We start from the raw sequence: 26428 nt of genomic DNA, 5'->3' as shown, positions 1-26428 counted from the left end.
CCCTTCTGTTGAGGTAGCTGTGATCAGGAGCCAGGATTGTAAGTAAGGCCATGGGACCATGAACCCCGCAAACACCGAATGAGAATGTTTGGTTCAGCCTGTTGGACATCATTGTCAAAGTTCAGCAGAATATTTGTCAAGATTCTCATTTATTCCACAAATCATTTTTTCCATTCTGTTCAGTTATTTGGAAACATAAGCACATTTCTCATGGTCTGTTTCTCTTTCCACCTTGGTATAACTTACATCCTACTAAGAACATTTCCATATTTTTGTACTATATGTCACTTGAGTAAGATGATGATACAGATGATCTTGAGTTTATAAAATGGGTGTCCTGGTCAGTTTGATCAGTTTGCCCGACGTTCGGAGAGTAACCTGTTCATCATGCTGAGCCTTGAGTACATTGGTGTGATGGCGGCAGAGTCGGCTTCCCTTCTTGTCGTAGTCTCAGGACACTTAGGTATATTAATGATGTATAGTCATGATGTGATGAGGAAAAAATATCTTGACATAAAGGATCAACTTTTTTGTGGACTTAGTATTTTTAACCCATTACATGGATTCTTTCAAGTTGTGCATGCTGTTCTATTATTTCTGGATTTGACTCTTTTTGGGAAGTTCTATGATTTATTGGTTATTACTAGAGATGAGCGAACACTAAAATGTTCGAGGTTCGAAATTCGATTCGAACAGCCGCTCAATGTTCGTGTGTTCGAACGGGTTTCGAACCCCATTATAGTCTATGGGGAACAGATACTCGTTAAGGGGGAAACCCAAATCCGTGTCTGGAGGGTCACCAAGTCCACTATGACACCCCAGGAAATGATGCCAACACCTCTGGAATGACACTGGGACATCAGGGGAAGCATGTCTGGGGGCATCTAACACACCAAAGACCCTCTATTACCCCAACATCACAGCCTAACAACTACACACTTTACACACTCAATACCACATCTCTGACAGTAGGAAAACACCTTGAAACATGTGTATTTGGCACTTGCAGTGAGGAGAGCTTGTCACCAGCAGTGAATTTGGCCCTTGTAGTAAGTTGAGGTTGGCACCAACATTTGTTTTGAAAATCAGGGTGGATTGAGCCTCTAACCAGCAGAGTTTGGGCAAATTCATGGTGGAGGGAGCCTCTAAACACCCCAGTTTGGGCAAATTCATGGTGGAGGGAGCCTCTAAAAACCCCAGTTTGGACCAATTCATGGTGGAGGGAGCCTCTAAAAACCCCAGTTTGGACCAATTCATGGTGGAGGGAGCCTCTAAAAAACCCAGTTTGGACCAATTCATGGTGGAGGGAGCCTCTAAACAGCCCAGTTTGGGCAAATTCATGGTGGAGGGAGCCTCTAAAAACCCCAGTTTGGACCAATTCAAGGTGGAGGGAGCCTCTAAAAACCCCAGTTTGGACCAATTCATGGTGGAGGGAGCCTCTAAAAACCCCAGTTTGGACCAATTCATGGTGGAGGGAGCCTCTAAAAAACCCAGTTTGGACCAATTCATGGTGGAGGGAGCCTCTAACCAGCCCAGTTTGGACCAATTCATGGTGGAGGGAGCCTCTAAAAACCCCAGTTTGGACCAATTCATGGTGGAGGGAGCCTCTAAACAGCCCAGTTTGGACCAATTCATGGTGGAGGGAGCCTCTAAAAACCCCAATTTGGACCAATTCATGGTGGAGGGAGCCTCTAACCAGCCCAGTTTGGACCAATTCATGGTGGAGGGAGCCTCTAACCAGCCCAGTTTGGGCAAATTCATGGTGGAGGGAGCCTCTAAAAACCCCAATTTGGACCAATTCATGGTGGAGGGAGCCTCTAAACAGCCCAGTTTTGGCAAATTCATGGTGGAGGGAGCCTCTAAAAACCCCAGTTTGGACCAATTCATGGTGGAGGGAGCCTCTAACCAGCCCAGTTTGGGCAAATTCATGGTGGAGGGAGCCTCTAACCAGCAGAGTTGTGGGAAAGCAGGGTGGAGGGAGCCTCTAACCAGCAGAGTTGGTGGAAATCAGGGTGGAGGGAGCCTCTAACCAGCAGAGTTGGGGGAAATCATGTTGGAGGGAGCCTAGTATTAGCAGAATTGTGCAACGCTTATGGTGGATGAGTATGAGGATGCGGAGGAATTGGAGAGGTTGAGTACAGACATGGAGTTTCATGTTGGGGTGCTTTACACAGGTGGGCACAAAAATGAAGGCTCTATCCAGTGGTGGTTCATTTTTATCAAAGTGAGCCGGTCGGCACTCTCAGCTGACAGACGGGTGCGCTTGTCAGTGATGATGCCACCGGCTGCACTGAACACCCTCTCAGATAGGACGCTGGCGGCAGGACAGGACAGCACCTCCAAGGCATATAGGGCAAGTTCAAGCCACAGGTCCAACTTCGACACCCAATACGTGTAGGGCGCAGAGGGGTCGGAGAGGACAGGGCTGTGGTCGGAAAGGTATTCCCGCAACATGCGCCTATACTTCTCACGCCTGGTGACACTAGGACCCTCCGTGGCGGCACTTTGGCGAGGGGGTGCCATCAAGGTGTCCCAGACCTTAGACAGTGTGCCCCTCGTTTGTGTGGACCGGTGAGAACTTGGTTGCCTACTGGAGGAACTGCCCTCCCTGCCGCCAACGTCACATGCTGGAAACATCTCCATCATATTCTGCACCAATTGCCTGTGGCAAGCATTGATGCGATTGGCCCTCCCCTCTACCGGAATAAAAGACGAGATGTTGTTTTTATACCGGGGGTCAAGGATAGCAAAGATCCAGTACTGGTTGTCCTCCATGATTTTGACAATACGCTTGTCGGTTGTAAAGCACCCCAACATGAACTCAGCCATGTCTGCCACAGTGTTAGTTGGCATGACTCCTCTGGCCCCACCGGAAAGTTCAATCTCCATTTCCTCCTCATCCTCCATGTCTACCCATCCGCGCTGCAACAATGGGACGATTCGAAGTTGCCCGGAAGCCTCCTGTATCACCATCACATCATCGGACAACTCTTCTTCCTCCTCCTCCTCCTCCTCCTCCTCCATTAAACGCAGTGAAGCGGACAGATGTGTGGACCTACTCTCCAGCTGTGACGGATCGGATGCTATCCCTAACTCCTCTGTGTGATCTGAGTTATCCCTGATGTCAATCAGGGATTCTCTCAGAACACACAAGAGCGGGATTGTAAGGCTCACCATCGCATCCTCAGAGCTCACCCTCCTTGTGGACTCCTCAAAGACCCGTAGGATGTCACAAAGGTCTCTCATCCATGGCCACTCATGGATGTGAAACTGAGGCAGCTGACTTTGTGGCACCCTAGGGTTTTGTAGCTGGTATTCCATCAAAGGTCTCTGCTGCTCAACCACTCTATTCAACATCTGAAACGTTGAGTTCCAGCGTGTGGGGACGTCGCACAAAAGCCGGTGTTGTGGCACATGCAGGCGTTGCTGGAGAGATTTTAAGCTAGCAGCGGCTACTGTCGACTTGCGAAAGTGGGCGCACATGCGCCGCACTTTCACCAGTAGCTCTGGAACATTGGGGTAGCTCTTTAGGAAACGTTGCACCACTAGGTTGAAGACGTGGGCCAGGCATGGAACATGTTGGAGTCCGGCAAGCTCCAGAGCTGCTACCAGGTTCCGGCCGTTATCACAAACGACCATGCCTGGGCCCAGGTGCAGCGGCTCAAACCATATTGCCGTCTCATCGAGGAGGGCATCCCTCACCTCGGAGGCAGTGTGCTGTCTGTCCCCCAAGCTGATCAGCTTCAGCACAGCCTGCTGACGTCTACCAACGCCAGTGCTGCAACGTTTCCAACTCGTAGCTGGGGTCAATCTAACAGCGGAGGAGGAGGCGGTGGCGGAGGAGGAGGCGGTGGCGGAGGAGGAGGCGGTAGAGGAGGAGGAGGAGGGGGGTGTTCTTCTCGTGTCCCTGCCAGGAATGTTAGGCGGGGAGACGAGGTACACCGGGCCAGTTTGGGAAGCAGTCCCAGCCTCAACTACATTCACCCAGTGTGCCGTCAGTGAAATGTAGCGTCCCTGTCCGCATGCACTTGTCCACGCGTCGGTGGTCAAGTGGACCTTTGTGCAAAGCGCGGAACTAAGGGCCCGCCTGATGTTGAGTGACACGTGCTGGTGCAAGGCGGGGACGGCACACCGGGAGAAGTAGTGACGGCTAGGGACGGCATAGCGAGGTGCCGCAGTTGCCATCAGGTCCAGGAAGGCGGGAGTTTCAACAAGCCGGAACGCCAACATCTCCTGGGCCAGCAGTTTAGCGATGTTGGCGTTCAAGGCTTGCGCGTGTGGGTGGTTAGCAGTGTATTTCTGCCGCCGCTCCAATGTCTGAGAGATGGTGGGTTGTTGTAAAGAAACGCCTGATGGTGCCTTTGATGGTGCAGGAGAAGGAGATAAGACAGGACCAGGGGAGGATGAGGTAGAAGTCAACAAAGTGGCGGAGGCAGATGAAGTGGTGTCCTGGCTCGTCCTCTGGAGTGCATCGCCAGCACGGTCAGCAGTGGCAGTGGCAGAGGCAGAGGCAGTGGCAGAGGCAGTGGCAGTGGCGTGAACGGCAGGCGGCCTTTGTCCTGCCGTTGCTGCCTGCCACTGATTCCAGTGCTTGGATTCCAAATGACGGCGCATTGAAGTGGTGGACAGGTTGCTCTTCTCAGAGCCCCTAATCAATTTCGAGAGGCAAATTGTGCAGACAACACTATATCTGTCCTCGGCGCATTCCTTGAAAAAACTCCACACCTTCGAGAAACGTGCCCTCGAGGTGGGAGTTTTTCGGGGCTGGGTACGAACTGGAACATCTTGGGAGATTCCGGGTGTGGCCTGGCTTCGCCTAAGCTGCTGACCTCTGCCTCTGCCTCTAGCTACCCTTTTTGGTGCTGCACCTGCCTCAACATCCACACTACTTTCCCCGCTTGACATCCCCCCTGTCCAGGTCGGGTCAGTGTCCTCATCATCCACCACTTCCTCTTCCAACTCCTGTCTCATCTCCTCCTCCCGCACAATGCGCCGGTCAACTGGATGCCCTGACGGCAACTGCGTCACATCATCGTCGATGAGGGTGGGTTGCTGGTCATCCACCACCAAATCGAACGGAGATGGAGGAGACTCTAGTGTTTGAGCATCTGGACACAGATGCTCCTCTGTTAGGTTCGTGGAATCGTGACGTGGAGAGGCAGGTTGAGGGACAATGAAAGGAGCGGAGAACAGCTCTGGGGAGCAGGGACAGTTTGGGTTATTGTTCTGTAAAGCTTCGGAATTTTGGGAGGAAGGAAGACAAGACTGTTGGGTAATAGGAGGAGAGGAGGCAGAGTCTGACTGGCTGCTGGACAATGTGCTGTAAGCGTTCTCTGACAGCCATTGCAAGACCTGTTCCTGGTTCTCGGGCCTACTAAGGTTTGTACCCTGCAGTTTAGTTAATGTGGCAAGCAACCCTGGCACTGTGGAGTGGCGCAATGCTTGCTGCCCCACAGGAGTAGGCACGGGACGCCCTGTGGCTTCACTGCTACCTTGCTCCCCAGAACCATTCCCCCGACCTCGCCCACGGCCTCGTCCACGTCCCTTTCCGGGAGCCTTGCGCATTTTGAATTCCTAGTTAGAAATTGGCACTGTATACCAGTAGTAAAAATTGTGGGTGCACGTAACCCCAATATATTCTTTGAATTACCAGTCAGAAACTGGCACTATATGGCAGTAGCAAGAAATGAGGGTATTTGTATTCCCAATATATTCTTTGAATTCCCAGTCAGACAATGGCACTGTATACCAGTAGTAAAAATTGTGGGTGCACGTAACCCCAATATATTCTTTGAATTACCAGTCAGAAACTGGCACTGTATACCAGTAGTAAAAATTGTGGGTGTATATAGCCCCAATTCTATTGCTAGGGGACTTGCAGGGTATTTCTGGGGTGAAGGTGGGGGGGCACACCGTTGGAACGGGTATCGGGGTATATATCGGGTATACGGGAATACACTGACAGTGTATTCCATTCAGGATCCTGGGAAAGCTGGGTTGCGGCGATTGAGCCCGTCAGTGCCACGTTACACTGACAAGCTTCTCCCTGGAATTTAGCTCTTATAAGAGCTGTTGTGGTTGTCTTCTCCTTCCTATCCTAGCCTGTCCCTGCCTACCCAGAATCTAAGCCCTAGCTAGCTGGACGGAAACCTCCGTCCTCGGTGAATTGCAAGCTCAGAATGACGCGAAGCTGGGCGGCGCTGTTCTTTTAAATTAGAGGTCACATGTTTTCGGCAGCCAATGGGTTTTGCCTACTTTTCTCAACGTCACCGGTGTCGTAGTTCCTGTCCCACCTACCCTGCGCTGTTATTGGAGCAAAAAAGGCGCCAGGGAAGGTGGGAGGGGAATCGAGTAATGGCGCACTTTACCACGCGGTGTTCGATTCGATTCGAACATGCCGAACAGCCTAATATCCGATCGAACATGAGTTCGATAGAACACTGTTCGCTCATCTCTAGTTATTACGTTGGTTCAACTTGTTGCAATGTCCTGCATTGTCTTCTTCTCCACTTGGCTTAGCGTTTACTTCTGTCTGAAGATTGTAAATCTCAACAAAAGATGGTACCTCTGTATACAAAGAGGATTTCCCAAGATCTTCCCACGGCTCCTACTTTGTTCGGTGTTGGGTTCTATTCTCTGTAGCTTTCCATTGGCATTTTACTCTTCAAAATTCTATGCGTCGCAAAACGCAACGTTGTCGTTTATGTCTGAGAATGGAGCAATAAGTTTCTTTATATTTCGCAGCCTATGGGCCTCAATTCTATCTTATATCACATTGACCTTATTGTGTTTTTTGCTGTTTTTCCTCTCTTCATGTCCTATCATTGTCTCTCTTTACCAACATATGAGAAGGATACAAGACTCTACTGTGGGATCTACAAGTCCTACCCTGGAGCCCCATATTAATGCCATCAAAACCATAACCATGTTGATGATCCTAAATGCTTTATACTTTTTTTCTTTGATGTTGGTTATAAATAATGGACATAAGATAGAAGGGTATAATGGTGCTGTTATAATGTTTAATATTTGCCATGTTGCTTCAGTAGTGATATCCATAAGAGGAAATAACAAGGTTCGGGATAAGATAAAAGGGGCCATACTTAACCAGCCAGGCATGAGGACCACCTAGTTCCTTCTGGACTCTTTGGAAACTTCTGGATAATTTATCACAAATATGATGAATAAAACAGAAATCTAAACCCCATCAATATTTGGTGTGACCTTTGCCCTTTGGAGGAGGATGCCTGGAAGCGACGCTTCACAGAGCCCTGATCTCAATATCATCCAGTCTGTCTGGGCAAACCTACAACAACCTCCCTGCCGAGTCCCTTCAAGTGTACAGAGAAGAATTGATGGAAGGCAAAGGGCAGAGGTCATCCCAAATATTGATGGGGTTTAGATTCCTTTCTTCTTCATTCACACACGTGTTAGACACACATCCAAGCTACTTCAATGTTCTCCTCCACACACATAGCTCTCCTACCTTTACATTTTCCCTCACACAATCAGCTCTTCTACATTCCCATTCCCCTATACGCAGATCTACTACAACTACTTCCCACACTCATCTCTGCTACCTCCACATTTCCTCCCACATACTCAGTTCTGCTACATCCACCCCATGCCATTGGCATCTATGCCATTGGCATCCCCACTTCTCCTCACACAACTCTGCTACCTCATTATTCCCCCACACTCAAACTCTCTACATCCATATTTCCCCCACACACTCAGCTCTGATTCATCTAAATTTCACTCCACTTTTTCCTTATAATCTGAATTTCTCACCACACACTTAGCCCTGCTACTGCCAACCATTGGCCCCACACTTAGTACTGTTCCAAGTTTTGCCCCTGCATGTGACTGGTAATATGAATGTGACATCATGAAAGGTCGTTTTGCAATTTGTATTGCTAGTAGTTTGCAGCCTTGCAATACGTAGAAGAAATTTCTTAGCTTGGCTCGCAACCTGCCTGGTGTTCCCTATACAACTCCCTAGGAGGTCCTGACCTCACCCAATCAGCACTGTCACAGAACAACAACAATCCATTGATGGTTTCTCAATACTCTGCAAAGAAATATCTATGCTATATGTGTCTATATGTGGCCAGTCAGTGGCTGTGATTTCGATGTCTTGTTTTCTGACTTCGGTTTGCAATTTTTTGTATTTTTTGATGTAGAAAATTTGGCAGATAATTATTGTTATTATTGTTATTTGGCATATAATTATTTCAGGTAAGTGTGCAAAAATTCTGTTTTGTTATCTTGTATTTCTTTCCATAATTTAAGTAATTGGTTGTTGTGATCACTATACCTATACTCTGGGTTACTTAATAAAAAACAGTTTAAAAAATCCCCTCTGTTTTAGTGATCTGATTGTTGGAAATATGTTTCACAAGCTATCTCCAATAGATTGGGGCAAATGTATCAGTCCAATTACAAGGAAAATTGAAAAAAAAATGTACGATGTTAAAATGTAACCTCCCCCTCCCTCCCCCAAGGTCTATTAAGATTAGAGATGAGCAAAGCAGTTTGGAACGAACCAAATTCGACCCGAATATTCCAAATTGTTTGGTTTTTGACAAAACTGAAAATTTAGGGATTTAGTAGATGCTAGCGAGACCACCGCCACTCTTATCAGTGGCGGTTCCGCTATCACAGAAGAGCTGCTGCCACTATTAAATTTTTAAACTATCCCTGTGCTGTGATGTCATAGTGATCCCAGCACAGGGATAGATTATAGCGACAGTGGCCCCCTTATCATAGAGGGGCCTCTTCCAATATTCTATTCAATTGCGATAGCTGTTCTTCCGTGATAATGGGACCATCGCTGATTATAGGTACATAGGTACAGTTACTTTGCCCAACATCACAGAGCCATGAATGTTTGCCAATTGCTGTCAAGTACTGCCCCACATGCCCCTTAGGATTCAAGTATAAGTAAACTTTCAGAAAACTTTTGATTTCCTGGCAGTATTTGTGTCATTAATACATTTTGTAATATACTTTATCAACAAATTTTGGCTCCTTTCTGTGAAATCCGCCATTTTTTCCCTCTTTCCCTTGTTTTTGTATTGAGAGCTGTTTCTGCCTCTCACTGAATGTTCCTGTGTATGGAGTACTGGGCTGTATAATATGTAGAGAAAATGAGGGTGGGGAGGGTCACTTTTCAGACATTATAAAATGTAATAACTCTCCAGGATACATCATTAATAAGAAATCAGTGGGGGTCTGTCACCTAGGACCATCACTGTTTATATCACACGCTGTCTTTTATAGTGACCTTGTGATGGCATTCCCGCCTTGTCACACTGATGTGTATAGGACGAGGCTGTAGTTACATGACATGGCCAATAGGAGATCAATGATACAATGTAAGCTGAGAAGTGGTCATGGTGCTTCGACAAGTGCCATGGTCCCTCTAAACAGCTGATCAGTGGAAGTTGATCTGATTTTTTTATTGATGACCTGGAAATCACTGGGCATTATTAGTAATGGACACTATTTAAGGGGGGACATTATTAATTTAAAGATACACACGGGGTATTATTCATTCTCGGGGTTTATGAGGAGCGTCACTACAGGGGTAGCAGTGGTAGCGCCTGCTAAAGGGCCCTCATGGGGTTATTTTTAGTTTTTTTTTTAATAGCATATTATCTGCTGGAGTAACTCCAGCAGGTAATGGGCGCTATTTACTTACCAATCCTCACTTGTGCTCACAGCCGCCGGCGCTTCCCCTTCTGCAGAGGGCTGTGATCAGGAGTTAGGATCTGCCGCTCTTCTCTTCTCGGTAATATTTTACCATGAGTGGTCATTTTTGTCCAAAATGAATTCCAAATTGTTCAGTTTCATTAAAAAACTAACGATTCGAAATATTTGTGTTGACCACTGCTCAGGAAAAGTCGATTCACCCATCACCACTATAGGTCATAGTATCGTAAAAATATTAGTATACCTGCTTCGGGGGCTGAACCTTTAGCTATGTCTCTGCATAGAGCAGAACCATGTTGGTAGAGTTCCTACTAGCTTATATTCCAACTTTCAGAGGACCCATGTCATGCCACTGCAAGTTTATGAATCATAAGCCATGCCCCTAACCCTATCTATTCTCCTTTGACCCCACCGAATTCTAGCAGGTTCCTAGGAATATTTGGACTAAACCTGACTTGTTGATGATTGGCTTAGCAGTGGACAGCTGTATAATTGACATCTACCCATTACTAAAGTGGGGCTTAATGTTATCTAGTTATAAGGCTAACAATAATCCCATTATTATTCCAGCATTCACTACCACCAGGGGTACAGGGAAAAGCTGGGTAGCAGCCTTTACCATTTTGTCTGAAGTGATGGTCAGATATTGTGTCAGCTATTCACATTAATTGCTGGACCAGCCCTTTAATTGACAAAACTGACAACGATTCTGCTGTAGAAAGGATTATTATTTATTTATTTGTAGAGGAGTCATAGATGAAGTATACATGCCTAGTAATGTGAACACTTCAGATATAGTAATCAGCATATTGTATATCATAACAAGGTTCCCATTGCCCTTAATCATGTAAAAGTGAATTAATTTTCCCAAACAACATACTCCCCCTCCAACTCAGTAGTTCCATTTTCCCAGTCAAAGATATTTCCTTGACATTTAGTATAAGGAAAGCTTTGTATAGCTTTGGGGGAAAGAACATGATCCCACACATGGACATCACGCATTTCACCTACAAATGATTGACTAGCCACAAAACCACCACCTAAATTGTCCTGATCCTGCCCAAGGACGATGCACATCTCAGGTCCTATTCTTTGCACCTTTTGTTGGGTAAGGCTTGCCATTTATCCAAAGTTTGACCAGTCCGGTTTTAGAATCCCAAGTGACACAAGTGCGTTTCCAGTCGAGAGTCTCAGGATCTACCGTAAATTTAATTTCTTCTTGATTTATGTAAACGGAACATGCGTTTGGTGGTCTTGGAAAAATAAGGAAAGTGTTGTCCTTTCCTGAACCAGGCATGGCTATGGAAAAAAGAGAATGTTCTCGGCTGAGGTCAGTATAGCAGCAGAGACATACGGAAAGTTGGTGTAAAGGTTTGTCCATAGTTGGCTTCAGAATCATATGGTCAGTGGCTGTTTCTATAGGGAAGATGATATTTTTGCCTACATCAAAAGATAAAAATAATAATAATAACAACTGATCAATAATCATACGTAATATGAGATACTGTATATACTCAAGTATAAGCCGAATTTTTTTTTTTTTTTGGGGGGGGTCTAAATCACTCCTTTCCCTAGAATACATATAAAAGTAGAAAATGACCGTGAAACACATACACATTAGGTATCCCTGTGTCTGACAGTGCCCGGTCTACTGAATATAGGAGATCTGCAGTGCTCCTGTTCCGTCAGGAAGGGGTTAATAGGAGCACTGCAGATCCCCTATATTCAGCCAGACTGAATTCCAAGTGGGGGAAAAACCCCAGTCCTCAAGCTCAGGGAAGGGGCAGACAGACAACCAAAACACCCCCTCCCCTTCCCCAGCAACTACTGCACCCAAAAACTACGACCATTTTAATTTTTGAAATTTTCCAGTAGCTGCTGCATTTCCCCCCCTCAGCTTATACTCGAGTCAATAAGTTTTCCCATTTTTTTGTGGTAAAATTAGGGGCCTCGGCTTATATTCGGGTCGGCTTATAATCGAGTATATACGGTAAATAATATCTAGGGAGATCATAACAATAAAATATTGTAGATTATATTTTTTAAAAAGTGACCCTCAAAGGATAAAGCTAATAATAAACTACAGAATCCTCAAGGATTTTTATTTAACAAGAAGATCGTATATATTACATCATCACTTTTAACAATTGGCATTTTAAAGACATTACTAGTCGATTAACTATTAGGTGGCCAGGAAATAGTCTTGATACTATTAAGTCAAGACTCGAAGACTACATGGGGCAGCACGTAGCAGGATACAAGAAGCTACAAGAGGCATGGAACCTATTGAGAGGTCAACCATGGCTAGACAGAAGATGAAGCAATTGATCATGAAGAAATAAATACGATTGTGCAAGGTAATTGGTCACCAGAACATAGAAGGGGATTCTTTACAGTAAGAACAGCGAGGCTCTGGAAGTCTCTGCCCCAGGAAGTGGTGATGATTAGAGATGAGCGAGTAGTATTCGATCAAGTAGGTATTCGATCGAATACTACGGTATTCGAAATACTCGTGCTCGATCGAGTACCACTTGCTATTCGAATGGAAAAGTTCGATGTAGAACCAGCATTGATTGGCCGAATGCTATACAGTCGGCCAATCAACGCTGGTTCTTCTCCTACCTTTAGAAGTCTTCTCTGTGCACCTTCCCCGCAGCATCTTCCGGCTCTGAATTCACTCTGCCAGGCATCGTGCCTGAACAGAGCCGACTGCGCATGCCCGCTTGTAGCGCGGACATGCGCAGTCGGCTCTGCCCAGTCCCGGTGCCTGGCAGAGTGAATTCAGAGCCGGAAGATGCCGCGGGGACGCTGCATGGAGAAGACTTCTCGAAGGATCCAGCCCGACCCTCACTCGTGGACTTGGTAAGTATAATTTGCTCGAATGTTGCCTACCCCTGAAACGAGCATTTCCCCCCCCCATAGACTATAATAGGGTTCGATATTCGATTCAAGTAGTTGAATATTTAGGGGCTACTCGAAACGAATCTCGAATCTCGAACATTTTACTGTTCGCTCATCTCTAGTGATGATGGATTCATTGAACAAGTTCAAAGAGGGCCTGGAGGTCTTTCTTGAAGAGAACAATATAACAGGTTATGGACTCTAGATTTTAAGGACACATTGATCCAGGATTTTATACTGACTGCCAGATTGGAGTCGGGAAATAGGGCAATTGGCATGAGCCTCATGTTTTGTTTTTTTTCTGCCTGCCTCTAGATCACCCCTGTACGGGATTGTAGGGTTATAGGTTGGACTTGATGGACTGATATCTTCATCCAACCTCATCTACTATGTAAGTAGGTTTTAATTCTTGAATTTTCTGTTGTAAATGTTTTTCACATAATGGCCATTTTTACATTTCAGATAGAGATCCTTATAGGGACCTTAGATCCCTTAAGAAAGTTGTTGACTGGCAGCAATGAATAATGGCATCACCACCACCGCAATATGTCTCTGATGCAGTGCAGACAGTGGTAGCGAGCGCCCACTCACTGTAGTGAGTGGTAGTGGGTGCTGACCTGGATGGAGCAGAACAGTCTCACATTTCAAGTGTTTTCGGCGACAGGTTTAGATATTAGGGTGCATTCACATGGAGTAACATGCCGCGTGACCTGGCACGTATACGCCGTGTGATATTTTGAGCACCATATACGCTCCCATTGATTTCATAAACGTATACGCTGCGTTATTTTGTGGCCGTGATTTTGCGGCCGCAAAATAACGCGGTGTACATGATCCAGGCTCCCATTGAAATCAATCAGAGCGTATAGGGCGCTCAAAATCTCACACGGCGTATACGTGCCAGGTCACGCGGCACCTTACTCCGTGTGAATGAACCCTTAAGTCTATCTGCATCCTAAGGACACAGATAAAGTGAAATACAATGGTGGAACTGTGGCTGATTCTGACTTCCATAGGAAGGCGCGATGAGAGCTGGGCTAGAGATGACATTGCAGCCAAAGCCAACAGGCAATTCTATGGTAATGGGATTAGGTGAGTATGGAGTGGTTTTCTAGGGATTGAAACAGGAATCACAAAGTGGGCTATAAGGACCTACACCCTTCTGGTCATGTTTCGTCATATAGGTGGCAATATAAAGTGTGCCGATCGCTGTACTGAAACACAACTTCGCTGGTCAATGGGACTTGATAGTTCCAAGGGCTGAATTGGTTAATTGACACAATGTATAAATACCAGCCATATATATTATACTGTATTTCGATTATGCTACATTAAAATGATGACGTATTCACCTTCCGCTGCAAAAAAATTCGGAGAAAACCACAAACACGATCGCAAAGGTTTTCATTTTTCTGTAAAAAAAAAAAAAAAAAAGGACAGTATGAATGTTTTTTAGTTCAAGAACTTTTGTATAACTCCATTCAATCACCAAAGAACGATGGCCAAAGCCCATAATAGTGTAGGTTGCGTTCTTAAGTGTTTAATCTGCCAAGTATGAACAGAATACCAATATACTAACAAAATCTGTAAAAAATGGGGTCACACGGTGGCTCAGTGGTTAGAACTGTAACCTTGCAACGCTGGAGTCCTGGTGTTCAAATCCCGCCAAGGGCAAAAAAAACATCTGCAAGGAGTTTGGATGTTCTCCCTGTGTTTGCATTTCCATCCCATATTCCAAAGACAAACTGATAGGGAAAAATATACATTGTGAGATCTATGTGGGGCTCACAATCTACATAAAAAAAAAAATCCATAAAAAATTGTTAAACTGATGTAAACACGAAAATATGAGAAGTTACCTTGTCTTCAGTCCAAAAATGACTCTTTTGATTGACTGTAATAAAGGGTTAAATTTGGTTAAACTCTTCACAACTGCAAAACATAATAATATGAATTCAGTATAATACACCACTATAACAATACAAATAATTGACTACACTAGGTACACAATTTTTGGGCTCAAAAGTGGTGCCTTTTTTGGGTGCACATAAAAAAAGAAGAACCAAAAATTTGGCAGTTTCCCAATTTTCTGATCAGCTCGTCACTTTTTAGAAAAGAGGATGGAGTGTGTAAGAGTCCCTTTACACGACGTAAGCGCGTCTCTCATTTAGACACATATACACGTGTCCGAGCGCGGCGCTTCAAAACAGAGCCCATTGATTTCAATGGGAAGCACACATATATCGGCATATATGCGCGCTTCCCATTGAAATCAATGGGCTCTGTTTTGAAGCGCCGCGCTCGGACACGTGTATACGTGTCTAAATGAGCAGCGCGCTTACGCCATGTGAAGGGGCCCTAAGAGATCAAGGTGGGACTTTAAGAGACTTTTAACAAAATTAAGAGGTCTCGATTAGAGATGAGCGAACGCTGTTTGATCGAATAGGTATTTGATCGAATATCAGGCCGTTCGGGATATTCGATTCCAATCGAATACAAGGCCGCAAACGCAGTAAAAATTCGTATCCCCTCCCACCTTTCCTGGCGCTTTTTTTGCACTAATAACTGTGCAGGGGAGGTGGGACAGGAACTACGACAACGTAGGCAGTGAAAAAAATTGAAAAAAACCATTGGCTGCCGAAAACATGTGACCTCTGATTCATAAGAATATTGTCGGCCATCTTCGTTTCATTTCAGTTTTGGAGTGATAGGGAGAGCTTGTTCTCAGGGCGATACAGTGCATTCTAGCTTTAGTTAGGCAGGATATAACAGCTCTTTTCAGAGCTTAATAAATCTGCCAATCATGCAGCAGTGTAGCAGCAGGGGACGTGCACGAGGACGTGGATACCCAGCTGGATATCCAGTCCACAGTCCAGGTACTGGAGAGGGACTGCCAGCAGTGCCCCTCGTCAGTAGCAGCAGGGGACGTGGGCGAGGACGTGGACGTGGATATAAAGCTGGGTATCTAGTCCACAGTCCAGGTACTGGAGAGGGGCTGCCAGCAGTGTCCTTCGTCAGTATGAGCAGGGGATGTGGGCAAGGACGTGGATACCCAGCTGTATATCCACTCCACAGTCCAAGTACTGGAGAGGGGCTGCCAGCAGCAGCAGGGGACATATTCAGCTAGGTATCCACTTCAGAGTCCAGGTACTGGAGAGAAGCTGCCAGCCCCCAATTTACTCTTCCCCCTCATACTCCTCCTACAACCCCAGCCCCTACTTCTGAATGTGAATATATATATATATATATATATATATATATATATATATATATATATATATATTTCCATTATCCCCCCCAGGGGCTTGCAATTCCAAGGGCCTGCAGATTAATTTTTTAGGGGTCACCCCAAGGGCCAAAAAATGAAACACTGCTGCTGCATGGCTCTAGTCACCTCAAGGGCTAAAAACATTGCTGGTGCAAGGCTGTACTCATGCCAAGGGCCAAAAACACTGATTTTTAAAGGCTCTACTCACGCCAAGGGCCAATATCTAAATCTCTGCTGTTTAAAGGCTCAATTCACCCAAAGAACCAACAAATCTCTGCTGGTACAAGGCTGAAGTCACCTAAAGGGCCTCAATCTCTGCTGGGAGTTCAGGTTAAGGTCCTGTAACTTAATTTGGAAGGGCTCATGTTAAGGGCTAGAAAAGTGAATTTTGGAAGGTCTTACCACATCACACACACACACACACACACACACACACACACACACACACACACACACACACACACACACACACACACACACACACTCAAAATGACAGTTAAGGGTGAGGGCTTTTGGATTTCCCATTGTCTGTTCCATCTGTGGTTGTCATGGGCAATGTGATTTAAAGGGGTGCTTGTTAATGGTTTTTGAGCTTAAATTGGGGTTTCTGTCCATCCATTTGAGGAGTAAAGAAGGTTTCCAGGTATTTTCCCACTTTGATAGAGGTTTTTTTGAGTGTGTAAAGTGTGTAGTTGTTAGGCTGTGATGTTGGGGTAATAGAGGGTCTTTGGTGTGTTAGATGCCCCCAGACATGCTTCCCCTGCGGTCCCAGTTGCATTGCAGAGGTGTTGGCATCATTTCCTGGGGTGTCATAGTGGACTTGGTGACCCTCCTGAGTCAAAGTGTGGCTTCCCCTGAAACGAAGCATTTTCTCCCATAGACTATAATGGGGTTCGATATTCGTTTGAATAGTGGAATATTGAGCGGCTATTCGAAACGAATAACGAACATGGAATATTTTACTGTTCGCTCATCTCTAGTCTCGATAATGAAGACATAGCTTGTGCCGACAGGAGACTGGATTCAAGGTGGCATAAGAGTCGTCAGTCTTAATGAATTCTCTGCCAATGTGACACATAGTAGCTTCTATATAATACTCAGCTATAATACTACATACCCTACATACTGTAATACTGCTCTATAATACTCCCCATCATAGTCCACTATAATACTCTATATAAGTCCCCAAGTACTATTCCATGTAACATGTCTTACCTTCTCCTGTGTATCACAGCCGGTTCTATGTACAATACAAGGACGCTGTGTTTTATATGCCTGGAATGCAAATCTTGCAGGTCCCTTGCCAAATTACATAAGGAAGTCCAGCCTGGTTATGTTCATTGTAGTTACAATAGGATACTGTTTTACGTATCATATTAGACATATGAAAACCTTCTTAACTTGGTTTTTGTCATGTTTTTTTTTTCCCATACCAACATTGAATCACATATTGGGTTTTTATAGATATTGTTTAGTTTCCAGTTCAGATGGTTTGGCCCAGTTTGAACAAGTTTGGATAGAACGGTAATTGATATTATTATACGGTATGTAGAGATGGGTTAATAGTTGGAGGTCCAGGGGAGGTGTAAAAAAATAACAATGACGTCCATAACACTCTCTCTGGGTCCTCTACCAGTCTTCTGAGTGACGTCATGATCCCGGGGTCACGGCTGAGGCCTCTGATTGAGCCTTAAGCAGTCACATATTTATGAAAAGAACCCAGAATATAATAAGTTCACTTGCAATATATGGGTGATGAACCCCCCAAAGTTCCTGGTTCTGGAAAAACTCGAAACCTTAACTATATTTGGGTCGAATACTCATAAATTGAAAAAAACACCATCAACAACTCCGCTCTTTACCTTTCTATGGGCTGCCACTATGTGCCTGAATTACTTCCTGGGGCAAACACAAGGGGAGAGTTTCATTATTAACCCCCCACACACACTCTTACAGCTGTCATTGCTCTCCCTGTGTCTCTGTATGTCTCAAGTCTATATCTTTAGTTCCTCTCTGGCTAAGCAGTGAGCTCTGTCCCATGCTTGCAGCTTCCCTGTTTGTACTGGTGTCTGTCTGTCCTGTGTAATATTTGTATTCTGAGTTCAGTTCCTGATCTCTTTGTATGCTGCTCTGCTGTTTTGCCGGAGCCTTTGTCTGTCCTGTTTTTATGCAAGTATTGTATGATTTTATCTCTGTTGCCTGTTTGGTCCATGACTTCAGATAAATACCCCTGACACCTGTGACCTCTCTACTCTCTGAAAAACCTCTGATATCAGTGACCTCTTTACTCTCTGAAATACCTCTGATATCCGTGACCTCTTCACTCTCTGAAATACCTCTGATATCTGTGACCTATTAACTCTCTGAAATACCTTTGACATCTGTGACCTCTTCACTCTCTGAAATGCCTCTGATATCCGTGACCTCTTCACTCTCTGAAATACCTCTGATATCTGTGACCTCTTCACTCTCTGAAATACCTCTGACATCTGTGACCTCTTCACTCTCTGAAATACCTCTGATATCCGTGAACTCTTCACTCTCTGAAATGCCTCTGATATCCGTGACCTCTTCACTCTCTGAAATACCTCTGATATCTGTGACCTATTAACTCTCTGAAATACCTCTGACATCTGTGACCTCTTCACTCTCTGAAATGCCTCTGATATCCGTGACCTCTTCACTCTCTGAAATACCTCTGATGTCTGTGACCTTTTCACTCTCTGAAATACCTCTGATATCCGTGACCTCTTCACTCTCTGAAATACCTCTGATATCTGTGACCTCTTCACTCTCTGAAATACCTCTGATATCTGTGGCCCCTGTGAATTCCTGTGTTAGGCCCAGCTTCTGACTTAATCTATGCTCTTAGGATACAAGCACAGCAGAGCCCAGGACACAGACACAGCATAGCCCAGGATACAGGCACAGCAGGGCTCAGGATACAGGCACAGCAGATCACAGGATACAGGCACAGAAGGGCCCAGGATACAAGGATATAGGACTCAAGTCAGGACTCTGTGCAGGCCAGTCCATTACAGAGATGTTATTGTGGTGTAACCACGCCACAGGCCGCGCAGTATGAACAGGTGCTCCATCGTGTTGAAAGATGCAATCGCCATCCCTGAATTGCTCTTCAACAGTGGGAAGCAAGAAGGTGTTTAATGCATCAATGTAGGCCTGTGCTGTGATAGTGCCATGCAAATCAACAAGGGGTGCAAGCCCCCTCCATGAAAAACACCACCATACCATAACACCACCGCCTCCGAATTTTACTGTTGGCACTACACACGCTGGCAGATGACATTCACCGGGCATTCGCCATACCCACACCCTGCCATCGGATCGCCACATTGTGTACTGTGATTCGTCATTCCACACAACGATTTTCTACTGTTCAATCGTCCAATGTTTACCCTCCTTACACCAAGCGAGGCGTCGTTTGACATTGACCTGCGTGATGTGTGGCACCCAATCACCTGACCACGTTCGAAGTCCATGAGTTCCGCGGAGCGCCCCATTCTGCTCTCTCACGATGTCTAATGTCTACTGAGGTCGCTGATATGGAGTACCTGGTAGTAGGCGGCAGCACAATGCACCTAATATGAAAAACGTATGTTTTTGGGGGTGTCTGGATACTTTTGATCACATAGTGTGTGTAGATAAGGCACAGAATCCACTAGTCACAATTGGTGATTTAACTCCTTATCTACTGCCCCTTCTGTGCAATGACCTCTGCACGGGTCACAGACCGTGCCTAGAAAACCCTCCCATAGTGGTCAAGACCATTGTGGCCATGGCACATGGTCCATCTCTGGGAAACAGGAAGAAAACTATTTTAGGCTTAGTGGCAAGAGTTGAAATTGCAAGATTTATAAATAATAACATGGAAAATGAACAGCATCACCAAAAATTCTTAAAAATTAAGTTTAATATAAAAACATGATTTCAAACAATAGGTCATTTACCGGCAACACTCTCCCCTGAAGTGAGATGAGGCCCCTGAAGGGAGATGAGGCCCATCAATAACTATCGATCCCAGTATCTCAAGGGTTTGATGCTCAGGGCTGATTTTTTTCGGTTGACATAGGGTAGTGTTTATCATATTCAGAGTCAAGGCCCAGGTAAGTGTGCAGAGCGGGTTTCTCTTTCGTCCCAAGAGTTGTGGTGGTTTATCGCTTCCGGACCTGAAGTCCTATTACTTGGCTACCCACCTGACTCATGTCGTGGACTGGTGTAGGCATGCTGTCTCTAAACCTTGGGTCTACATCGAACAGGCATTCTCTCCGATCCCTTTGCAGGTTGCCCCATGGCTGGACTCCTCCTCATTGTCATCTCTCTTTTCTCACCCTACCCTTGGTCCCACGCTTCGGATTTGCTCCAGGGGCCTTGTTCGCTCCACTCTCCTCCCTAAGGATTCCGCTCTTTTTCCAGTGCTGGGCAATCCTGCCTTTCCACCTGGAATGTTTGACCGAGTTTTTCGTAATTGGCGCTGTCATGGGATTTTCCGTGCCTGTCACTTCCAGGACGCAGGGGGATGGACTACACTCCTGAATTCCCAGGCCCCTCCTGAGCTGCCCCCTTTGGATGCTTGGCGGGGGATGCAACTTTGTCACTTTTTACATTCTCTCCCTGCTCCTGCAGAGTTCCGCGTCGAACCTACCCCCTTGGAGAAGATTTGTGTTGGTGCTGGCCCCCTTCGCCACTCCCTCTCGCTCACTTACCGGATCCTGGTTGAACCTCCGGAGGATTTTGTTCCGCCGTTCTTGCTGAATTGGGAATCTGATTTGTCCCTTTCCCTCTCTCAGGAGCAGCGTAGGCGCATTTTTCGCCTTTCTCATACTGCTTCCATCAGCTCTCGCCACCAGGAGGCCAGCTACAAAATCTTGTCCCGATGGTATAGGGTTCCTACGAGACTCCATGCTATGTTTCCTCAGGTCTCCCCATTATGTTGGCGCTGTGGTGGCGAGGAAGGCACGCTGCTACACATTTTTTGGTCCTGTCCTGCCCTTTCGTCCTTCTGGGAGGGGGTCAAGCGGATAACCCTCCAGCTTACTGAAACTTCTCACCATTTGGGCCCTGCCCTGTTCCTCCTTAATCATTGTGAGTCTTCTGTAAAGGTCTTTAAGCGCTCCCTGCTTAGATTCCTGATCCTCGCTGCCCGGGCTTGTATCCCCCTTTTTTGGAAATGAGTGGATCCTCCTCCTCTCTCCCTCTGGATTTTGAAGGTCAACAAGATAATGCGCATGGAAAATCTCACGTCTTTCCTGCATGGCACGACTGAGGCGTACATCAAAACCTGGTTCTACTGGTTCAGGTTTCAACAGTCTGCAGAGTACCGGACGCTCCTGGGCTCTGACCCCTCCTCTGATTGATACTCTTGTTCATCTCAGGTATTTGACCAGTGGTTGCTCCCGAGCCCTTCCCAACTGGCTGTGGTATGGATGACCTGACGAGCGCTCTCACTGGTTTCCTGACTGCTCACACTCACCCCTACCTACCCTTTCACCCTCCATGTTTAGTCCTCTCCCCCACCCATCTGTCCCACTAACCCCCTCCCTCCTCCTCCCCCCCCTTTCCTTTTTCTTTTTTCTATGTTGTTTTCTTTGTCTTTAATTTTTTATCTTTTATTCTTCTATGATTGTATTTTGTGTTGCACTGTGTGCTTTTTCTGTTCGCAGGGCGGGTGTTCGCCTTGTAACTTGTAATTGTTTTTTCTTTTCTTATTGTAAAACAAAAATTTTCAATAAAAATTTGAGTTACAAAGTGTGCAGAGCGGGAATTTACCTAGTGGCTCCCAACACTGTACTTATACAATACAGGGCTGAAGGGGTTACAGTACACTAATATAATGATGTAAATCAAGTATGGAAGAATGTATGTGTGTAGGGAAATTACCTTTTTTTTGCTCTAAAACAAGATTCGGTATGTGAATTTCAGAGTTCTGAATGTTTTTTAGTGGGTCATATGATAGTCTCCGAAACCTCCTTACTTCATCCTATCATTGCAGATATTAATCATATCACGCAATTAAAATAGTTATAATTTATAGAGATGAGCGAGTAGTGTTCGATCGAGTAGGTGTTCAATCGAATACTACGGTATTCAAAATACTCGTACTCGATCGAACACTACTAGCTGTTCGAAGTTGAAGGTTCGATGCAGAACCAGCGTTGATTGGCAGAATGCTATACATTCTGCCAATCAACGCTGGTTCTTCTCTTACCTTTAGAAGTCTTCTCCGTGCAGCGTCCCCGCGGCGTCTTCCGGCTGGAATTCACTCTGCCTAGGCATCCGACCTAGGCAGAGCCGACTGCGCATGCGCAGCCCCTAGGCAGCTGGAAGACGCTGCGGGGGCGCTGCGCCAGGAGAATAGTTCAAGGGGAATCCAGCCCGACCGTCACTTGTGGACTTGGTAAGTATTAGAGATGAGCGAACAGTGTTCTATCGAACACATGTTCGATCGGATATCAGGGTGTTCGCCATGTTCGAATCGAATCGAACACCACGTGGTAAAGTGCGCCAAAATTCGATTCCCCTCCCACCTTCCCTGGCGCCTTTTTTGCACCAATAACAGCGCAGGGGAGGTGGGACAGGAACTACGACACTGGGGGCATTGAAAAAAATTGGAAAAAGTCATTGGCTGCCGAAATCAGGTGACCTCCATTTTAGACGAATAGTGGATTTCAAATCCGGGTCATATGAGAATGTGAACTTTGTGACTATGAGACAGGGATAGCTGTACAGGCAGGGATAGCTAGGGATAACCTTTATTTAGGGGGGAATGTTATTAAAAATAACTTTTTGGGGCTCTATCGGGTGTGTAATTGTGATTTTTGTGAGATAAACTTTTTCCCATAGGGATGCATTGGCCAGCGCTGATTGGCCGAATTCCGTACTCTGGCCAATCAGTGCTGGCCAATGCATTCTATTAGCTTGATGAAGCAGAGTGTGCACAAGGGTTCAAGCGCACCCTCGGCTCTGATGTAGCAGAGCCGAGGCTGCACAAGGGTTCAAGCGCACCCTCGGCTCTGATGTAGGAGAGCCGAGGGTGCACTTGAACCCTTGTGCACCCTCAGCTCTGCTACATCAGAGCCGAGGGTGCGCTTGAACCCTTGTGCACACTCTGCTTCATCAAGCTAATAGAATGCATTGGCCAGCGCTGATTGGCCAATGTATTCTATTAGCCTGATGAAGTAGAGCTGAATGTGTGTGCTAAGCACACACATTCAGCTCTACTTCATCGGGCTAATAGAATGCATTGGCCAGCGCTGATTGGCCAGAGTACGGAACTCGACCAATCAGCGCTGGCTCTGCTGGAGGAGGCGGAGTCTAAGATCGCTCCACACCAGTCTCCATTCAGGTCCGACCTTAGACTCCGCCTCCTCCGGCAGAGCCAGCGCTGATTGGCCGAAGGCTGGCCAATGCATTCCTATGCGAATGCAGAGACTTAGCAGTGCTGAGTCAGTTTTGCTCAACTACACATCTGATGCACACTCGGCACTGCTACATCAGATGTAGCAATCTGATGTAGCAGAGCCGAGGGTGCACTAGAACCCCTGTGCAAACTCAGTTCACGCTAATAGAATGCATTGGCCAGCGCTGATTGGCCAATGCATTCTATTAGCCCGATGAAGTAGAGCTGAATGTGTGTGCTAAGCACACACATTCAGCACTGCTTCATCACGCCAATACAATGCATTAGCCAGTGCTGATTGGCCAGAGTACGGAATTCGGCCAATCAGCGCTGGCTCTGCTGGAGGAGGCGGAGTCTAAGATCGCTCCACACCAGTCTCCATTCAGGTCCGACCTTAGACTCCGCCTCCTCCAGCAGAGCCAAGCTGATTGGCCGAATTCCGTACTCTGGCCAATCAGCACTGGCTAATGCATTGTATTGGCTTGATGAAGCAGTGCTGAATGTGTGTGCTTAGCACACACATTCAGCTCTACTTCATCGGGCTAATAGAATGCATTGGCCAATCAGCGCTGGCCAATGCATTCTATTAGCGTGAACTGAGTTTGCACAGGGGTTCTAGTGCACCCTCGGCTCTGCTACATCAGATTGCTACATCTGATGTAGCAGTGCCGAGTGTGCATCAGATGTGTAGTTGAGCAAAACTGACTCAGCACTGCTAAGTCTGCATTCGCATAGGAATGCATTGGCCAGCCTTCGGCCAATCAGCGCTGGCTCTGCCGGAGGAGGCGGAGTCTAAGGTCGGACCTGAATGGAGACTGGTGTGGAGCTATCTTAGACTCCGCCTCCTCCAGCAGAGCCAGCGCTGATTGGTCGAGTTCCGTACTCTGGCCAATCAGCACTGGCCAATGCATTTCTATGGGGAAAAGTTAGCTTGCGAAAATCGCAAACTGACAGGGATTTCCATGAAATAAAGTGACTTTTATGCCCCCAGACATGCTTCCCCTGCTGTCCCAGTGTCATTCCAGGGTGTTGGTATCATTTCCTGGGGTGTCATAGTGGACTTGGTGACCCTCCAGACACGAATTTGGGTTTCCCCCTTAACGAGTTTATGTTCCCCATAGACTATAATGGGGTTCGAAACCCATTCGAACACTCGAACAGTGAGCGGCTGTTCGAATCGAATTTCGAACCTCGAACATTTTAGTGTTCGCTCATCTCTAGTAAGTATAATTTTATCGAATTTTGCGTACCCCTGAAACGAGCATTTCCCCCCATAGACTATAATGGGGTTTGAAATCCGTTCGAATAGCCGAATAGTGTGCAGCTGTTCGAATCGGATTTCGAACCTCGGACATTTTAGTGTTCGCTCATCTCTAATAATTTAGTGACGTTGTTGAGAACAGGAAGACAAATATTATTTTGTGTTCCTTGGGCTGTTGCCTCGCTCAAAGTAAACTTCCCCAATGTCTATGTGTATTCATGTTTGCTCTGAGGAACGAGGAAACTAAGAGTTGTTTATACTGGCAAGCTCATATCAGCGTAAAGGTACACGCCACACAGTCACGGCCTAAACCAGTCTTTTTTGTGTTCAAGTTTAATAAAATGGAGGTGGAAGGCATGTAAAGTTATAGAGGAGGTATCTTCAACTTTATGATGCTATTGAAAACACAAAGAAAACGTTTTATATGTAGTTGGGCAGTTGTCAGTCAACTCTTATGCTAAGATCCGGGATACGGAAGCTCTGATATCTTTTTCGTTAAAGAGGAATGAAAAAGATATCAGAGAAAGGAGTAATGCTTGAGAGGATTCAGAGAACAATCTTCACTATCACTAGTGATCACAATCAGCACTAGAGATGGTGGAACCAATTTTCTCCGAGCTGGGTTCGAAACGAAAATTCCGTTTTTTTTTAATGAACAAATGGGGATTGGTCTCACCTTTTGCCATCTCTTTTTCGGTCTCCTAGTGTTTGAGGAGTCTTTCCAATCTTAGGCCCGAGTCACCCAACTTTATTTCAGGGGGAGGCATGATACAATTGGCAAGGGAACCAAAGCTCTCTTTCTTACCAGTGTTTTCTGTCATATCTTTAGCATAGTAGAACAGAACTGTAGGGTTCAAACCAGATTCAGCCCTAATTTTTCAAACGTTTTGGGAATGAACTGAGCCACAAAAACTTTGGGATTTGTCAATCACAAAACACTCTTCATGCTCCAGAGTATAATAAGTGGTGGCCCAAGGAAGATGCAGCAACATAACAAGGCGTTATACTCACTTCGCCTCGCCTGGGCTTCCTCACGGCATCCAGCTTTCCACTGGTGTCCTCTTTGGTCTTTGATCCAACGACATGACTTGAGTGGTGAGCACCATATTACCGATGAGTCCCAATCATCGGCCTCTAGCCCTCCGCCATGTAACGTCAGCCAAAGGCAGAAAGAGGAAACCCGTGGACGGCCAGGCACCACAAGGATGTCCAGGATAGGTGACACAAAATCAGTATAACTATTTGTTATGTTGCCACATATCCCTTGGACCTCCAATTTGGACTTCTAGCTTGATCTCTTTGGGCTTCTGGCTTGACAAAAATACAATTTGCTGCACACTTGACAAGTCTTGTAGGTCCTTCCGTATATTCTGGACATTATACGAGTAGCAAGGTGGAGGTACTGGGTTTCAGACTCTCTCCAATCAAATATTAAAGACCTGTTCTATGAAATAAGACATCAATACTAAAGTCTGGAGACCACTTGCCACAATTCTTTCTTTCCATAGATGTCATTCGTGACTAGAAACATTCTGTTGAGTTACTTGCAAACATACGCAAATTTCTCATATATCGATTTCAACCTATGTGACTACCAGTGCTTGGACAGGAAATTTCCATACATTAGTGCTATGTTTCACTTGTTGACCTGCCTGACGCTGGGATTATAAAACAGGCTTTTTGAGCCGTTTGATCACTCGACTAGTCTTTTGGAGGGTAACGTGGTCATAATGCAGAATATTAAGTACATTGGTCTGGTGGTGGTGGATGTGGCTTCTCTTCTCGTTGTAGCCCCAGGACACTTAGGTATATTAATGGTCTACGTCCATGACCTAGCGCAGAAGAAAGGTCTTGACATAAAGGATCA

At 45.9% G+C, this 26428-nt stretch overlaps 1 pseudogene; it reads right to left on the bottom strand.

Annotated features, from left to right (window-relative positions):
• Positions 1-10572: 10572 nt before the first annotated feature.
• On the bottom strand, positions 10573-14007 carry LOC142214568 (jeltraxin-like; annotated as a pseudogene).
• Between the last annotated feature and the right edge of the window lie 12421 nt (positions 14008-26428).

The sequence above is a fragment of the Leptodactylus fuscus genome, chromosome 7 (assembly GCF_031893055.1).
Source record: "Leptodactylus fuscus isolate aLepFus1 chromosome 7, aLepFus1.hap2, whole genome shotgun sequence".
NCBI lineage: Eukaryota > Metazoa > Chordata > Amphibia > Anura > Leptodactylidae > Leptodactylus > Leptodactylus fuscus.
The sequence above is the reverse complement of the archived record's forward strand: the minus strand, read 5'-3'. Positions and strand labels throughout refer to the sequence as shown.